We start from the raw sequence: 6,000 nt of genomic DNA, 5'->3' as shown, positions 1-6,000 counted from the left end.
ACCAAAAAGCCTTCAGCTCAGGAGCCTCTGGTTTTCACTTGTATTGGATTCTGCCTTCTTTGGTTTGCCCCCAGCACTCTCCCACCCCTGGCCCTGACCCACACCCTGTGAAAAGATGCATATGGTGAGGCCATTAGAACAATAATACGATTTCAGAGCCCCAGACTCATGAGGGGCAGCAGCTGGGTTAAGGTGGAGCTGTGCCTCTTAATCATCATAGTCTCTCCCTCATCTAGAAAGGACACAAGAGCCTGGACCAGCAGGAGTGTGGAGCTTCTCAGTTTCCCGGGTCACAAAATCGCATGACAGGAGCGTGATTGCTGTGAATGTGACACTCCAGACAGAGACACAGACATAAGTTCTAGGCAAGGATATGGACGAAGATTTGACATTGGAAGTTGAGTTGGAATCCAGATCTGCCCTTACTTCTTAGTGTGACCCTAATCAAGCCACTTTACTCCAAAGCTTAGCTTCCTCATCTGTAAAATGGAATACTTTCTTCTCAGAGTCGTTTTCCATAAGTGAAAAAACTTGGCACATAGCCAATACTAAAAAAGGATGAATCTCAACAGATGTGTGTTGAAATTTCCATGTTTATCTAGACTGCAGATCTAAAAGGTTGTGTGTTTCAGGGCTATGTTGGTAAAATAGTTGGGTGGCTACCAGTATATTTTTCTCATTTTCTATCCAGATGTTCTGGGCCCCATGAAGACCCAGTTAATATCAGTACACTACCCACATAAGTATAATTTATTGGAAAAAAAACAATATGCAGTAATTTGAAGCATAGAAATTATGGGTTAAGAGAGAGGAGGAAAGTGCATCATATGATGGTCAGTCAAGTTTTTTTTTTCAAGTCTTTCCTTGCAATATCCAAAATAAGGTGCATCTTCCTTATAATAGTCAATCTGTTGAAAAGAAAGCACATTAGAGATTATCTCACCTGAACCCATGATTGGAGGATGGAAAAACTGTGGCCCAGATAAGTCATGTGATGGTCCAAAATTGACACCTACTTAGGAGTTTAATTCAGACTGAAACTCAATAATTCGAATTCCCAGTCTTACTCTCTTCTACTCTAAGTAACAGCCTCCCTTAGCAGGAAGCAATTAGAAACTATTATGAACTGGAAAAAACTTGGGAGTTTCTCTAAAACATAATAAAAATGGGTACCATTTATTAAACACAGCACCTCCTATGAAGTAGGGATTCCCTACATTTTACAGATGAGCAGAACCTAACACTCAGATGGGTTGAGTAACTTATCCAAGGTCACAGAGGTAGTGAGGAGTTGAGATCTGAGTCCAGTAGTCTAACTACACCCTTAACTACTCCTCAACCATGATTTTAGCAGAGTGTATCAGCTACTAATAAAGAGAGCAACAAATGTTGGAAAGGACTCAGTGTTAGGGTCAGACACATCTGATATCAGGTCGCTCTGCTACACGCCAGTGCTCACCATGAGAGATTTTTCTGAGGAGGTGAGTGTGAGGAGGGATGCTTAATGCGAACTTAGTTGCCACTTCCTCTAGGCTGTATGCTAGTGGCTGGTTAGTAGTGTTTCTATCCCTCCTGGTAGACCATGAACTCGCTAACAGCAGAGCAGGCTCCGCCCCTTTCAGTCTCACCATCCTATGTCTGAGGTCTAGGCCAGTGCTTGGCACATGGTAGGCACTTAGTAAATAAGCATTTTATTGAGTAAAAGGAGCCTCAGTAAGTCATTTTCTCTGCCTTGGCCTTACATCTTCCATTTATAAGATGAAAAAGCCATATTTGATCTGCAAGAGCACTTCCTAGCTCTGAGACTCTCTAAATATTTGATTCTGGGATGCCCAGAGAAATAACGGGACCGGTATCTTTTTGGAATGTCTGCACATATGAACCTACTTAAAGACAGCAGAACCTAAGTTTCTAGCAAAATAGAAATTAGATACTTGTAAGCAGGAGAGGCCGTGACTCAGGTGGAATCTGAGGAACTTTGGAGATGGCCGATCTTGGAAGAGCCCAATGGATTAAAAAGTCTCTCAGTGAATTGGCAAGCTTGGACTTACGACCTTAGGCTGCATAGATTTACGATCAAAGGGCAATGTCTGTGAGCTCCAGTGATCAGCAACATCCTAATGAGGATGTGGATGAATCAATAATTAGGGTTTCATCCAGATTACCATAATATAGAGACATAACTAATATTCACTTAGTGTTCATTATATATCATCCTGTCTTCTGAACTCCAAACTCATATACTTAACTGCTCACTGGACATTTCCATATGAATGTCACTCTAACATCTCTAACTCAATATATTAAAGCTGACTTCAACATTTTTCTTAGCTCTCAATTTCATTGTTTCTCCAGTGTACTCTATATCAAAGTTCATAGCCCAAACAAAAATTCTAGAGGCATCCCAGACCTCCCTCAATCTCCTTCCATTAAAACACACTGATTCCAACTGCTTATTATCTCCCAAACTTTCCCCTTTCTCTCATCCTCCACCACATATACCCAGCTCAGGCCTTCATAACTGCTTACAAAAATTGTTGCAACTCTCTCTTAAATGTTCTCTTGTATTCCAACACTGGCTGTTAAAATATGGTCTCCACACTACACCCAAAGCGTTCTTTATAAGAGTATAATCTGGTCATCTTGCTCCCTGAATCAAGTGTGTCCACGCCTCCTTTACTTATAGGCCTGCGTCCAACCTCCTATCTTGCCATTCATGCCTTGGTCCTGGCCTACTTCTCTAGCTTCATCCATCAACAATCTCCCATTTGCCTCATATGAAGTCTGGTACAACTGAAATACTGAGAGTGGCTGTCCACAGTGCTGAATCATCCAGCATTGGCCGCTGGAGCTTTCTCTACTACTGGGGTACTGGGCATTCCTGTCCAAATGCTCCTAAAACTCTTAAGTCTTTCTTTGTTTTTATTTTCTGTGTTGGTAAAATATTTGAATTTTGTTACACAACAAAAAATAGACCTTTTTCATGTTTATATATTTGGTTTAGGCAGTTTTATTTTTTTTTTTCTGTTTTTAGTGTTTGGATAATTAAAAGAGGAGAGACATTTATGTACCAACATGTTTTAGTTGGTTTCTATAAACATTTGTTGATTATCTATAAAGATACTGGTAGCGCTTGGTCAGGTATCAGGCAAAATAAAGGATAAAGGAGTCTATACCCTCTAAGAGCTCACAGTCAAGAGAAGACACGGATGTGCAAGTAAGTAAGTAGAATGTAGTATAAGTAAAGGATAGAGGAGGTATACAAATGAGTTCATGGGGAAATCATGCTGGGGGACATATATTAAAGTCTAACACTCTATTAAATGCTTAATATGTATTATCTCATTCAGTTCTTATAATAACTACACAAGCTAAATATCTTTGTTGTCTTTATTTTAAAAATTAGAAATTTGAAGCTCAGAGTGTTGAAATGATTTCTCCAAAGTCACATGGCTGCTACATGGTGTAACTAGGATTTGAACCTAGATCTGATGGCTCTAGAAACATTGCAACTCTTTCCAACTCTACCTTGCTTTTGTCCCAGGAGTATATAATCACGCCTAATGACTGAATAGTGAAAGTGACCTCAGGAGAGACTGAGGATCATTGGTGAGCTTAATTCTGCTTCAGCCTTCATTTAAGAGAATCATAGGATAATGGAATCTTTGTATTGCATGTGATTTTTGGTATCAGCTAGCCCAAAACTCTACAGATGGGTGAACTGAGACCCAAAGAGGTTTTGTTTCTTCCTCAGGGTCATACAATCATCAAACACAGAGTTGACATCTACGGCCAGGTTTCCAACCCTGAGGCTCATACCCTTTATTCCTCACTGCATGGGGAATATACTCAAAGATTGAGAAGAATGGCCAGAGAATAAGAGCGAAGCAAGAACAACGGATGGTGGGGTAGAATCATGTTATTTCCTTTGTATGTTCCACGTTGGCCAAATTCCTGGTAATTATTACTTTTCAGTAAATGCTTCTTTAAAGTAAACGAAGTAAACATAAACTGGGCCAAAAAAATCCTTTCTGGGATCAAACTTTAGTTAAATTTTGATAAGGAATCTGTGTTAAGTAAAAAGCATCACTTTTTTCTTCCTTTTCTAAAATGTGCTCCATTAAAAAGAAAAAAGACTGACCGTTTATTGAGCACTTACCAAATGTCAGTCAACACGTTAAGTGTTTTAAACATATTATCACAATTAATTTTTTAAGAATTTTTAACAGTCCATATGAGTTAAGCATGTTAATACGTTGTCTCCATGATGAAGAGGAAACTAAGGACTGTAGAGGTTAAAAGTCACTCAAGATCAGAAGCTATGATAGAATTAGAATAAATCCACACAGTCTGACTTTAGAATCCATGAGCTTAATCACTAAGCAAACTTCCTGCCCACCTCACGTCAGTGGAACTAAGAAACCTTGTCCTCTTCATCCAGGGCAGAAAGGAGGATCCTCTGGTCCACATGAAAAAGTGCGGTAGTGTCAATTTGGAAAACTTGAGGGAGGGAACTGCATCTAGGCTGGATGAAAGAAGAGAAAACATGAGTAGAGGTGGTCTGCGGAGAGTCCGATATGTCCTGCTCTCAATGCTCCCGCTTCCCTCCCAGGTTGGCCTCACGAAGGGTCAGAGAGAATCAGACATCAGTTCCCTTCTGGCAAATCTCAAAAGATCCAGGGCAGGTGGACCCACCAGCTGAGATTGCTTTGCTCCTACGTGTGCCCATCCCTAACCACACCCTTTTCCCAGGACACTCATGATCTCTGATGAGAAATGGCTCTAGGATCCCATTTCATCATGCCGTCTGAGGTCTGCTTATTCCTGGAACCACAATATTCAAGGACTTACAGTTCTTTCATCCTCAGACTATTAAACTGTGTCTCACAGAACCCAGGGTCCAGGAGAGCATTTCTGGGAAAAAGACAAAATGGAGGGGAGAGAGTCAGGGCTCCTGACGTCAGCTTCAACCAGGTCACTTGCTCTATTGTCCTTCAATAGAAGGATTGTTATGTAGGGTTTAAGAACTGGGGCACTCAAATCAGATGGTCTAGGTCCGAATCCAGCTCCCCCGCTTACTATCGGTGTGATTGGGGCAAGTTACTTAACTGTCCTGTGCCTTGGATCCCTTGTTTTTAATAGTTAGGTATTAATAGTACTGACTCATAGGGTTGTTGGAAGGATTAAAGTTGTTGTATATAAAGCACTTAGAACAATCATGGCGTGATATAAGCACTCAAATGTTAGCATTAATTTTTGCTTGTTTTTGCTTCTGTGTCACTTTAAAATTCTATAACTACTCATTGTTTTCGAGAAAACCAAGAGTTGCATGGGAAAAATGAGTTATGCATGTTCCCAGAACAAGTTAGTGTAGGGCTGAACTCAGAAGCCAGGCCCCCAGACTCCTTTTTCATTGCTCATTCCCTTAGATAATTGCAAGTTAGCTCTGCGACCCCCAACCCTGGTGATCATGAGAAAGGCCCCTGGACACTTTTGTCTTTCATCATCTTCTGTATAAAATGGGACTGAGTCACAAAGATCCTCGCACATTTTCCTCTGTTAAGAATATTGGGAGAGTCCAGTGAAGCTTAAATCCGTGAGTTGGTAGTACAGGTAGGAGGAAGATTGCCTATGCAGCTCCTCTTCCCTCTGCCTGGAAGATCATTCCCCCAGATCTGGAAAGAGCTGGTTGCTGTTCAAATGCCCTGTAATCCCGAAAGCCTTCCCTGACAGCTCAAGCCAAAGTGCCACCCTGCGGTCACTCTCCGCCTCACCATTTTATCTTATTGTTTTCATTGCAATCACCACTATCTGAAATTCTTATTTGTTTTCCTATATTCTGTCTGCCTTACTATAATATCTGTAAGAAAGGAAATTTGTATGTCTTGATCTTTTCTATGTTCCTAGTGCTTCGAACAATGTCTGATACAGAGCAGATTTTCAGTATATATTTGTGGAGTGCATGGATGTATGGATAATTGGAAGGGAGGGAGGAAGAAA

This window comes from Equus quagga, chromosome 5 (genome assembly GCF_021613505.1).
Source record: "Equus quagga isolate Etosha38 chromosome 5, UCLA_HA_Equagga_1.0, whole genome shotgun sequence".
Lineage (NCBI taxonomy): Eukaryota > Metazoa > Chordata > Mammalia > Perissodactyla > Equidae > Equus > Equus quagga.
Note: the sequence above shows the minus strand (reverse complement) of the source record.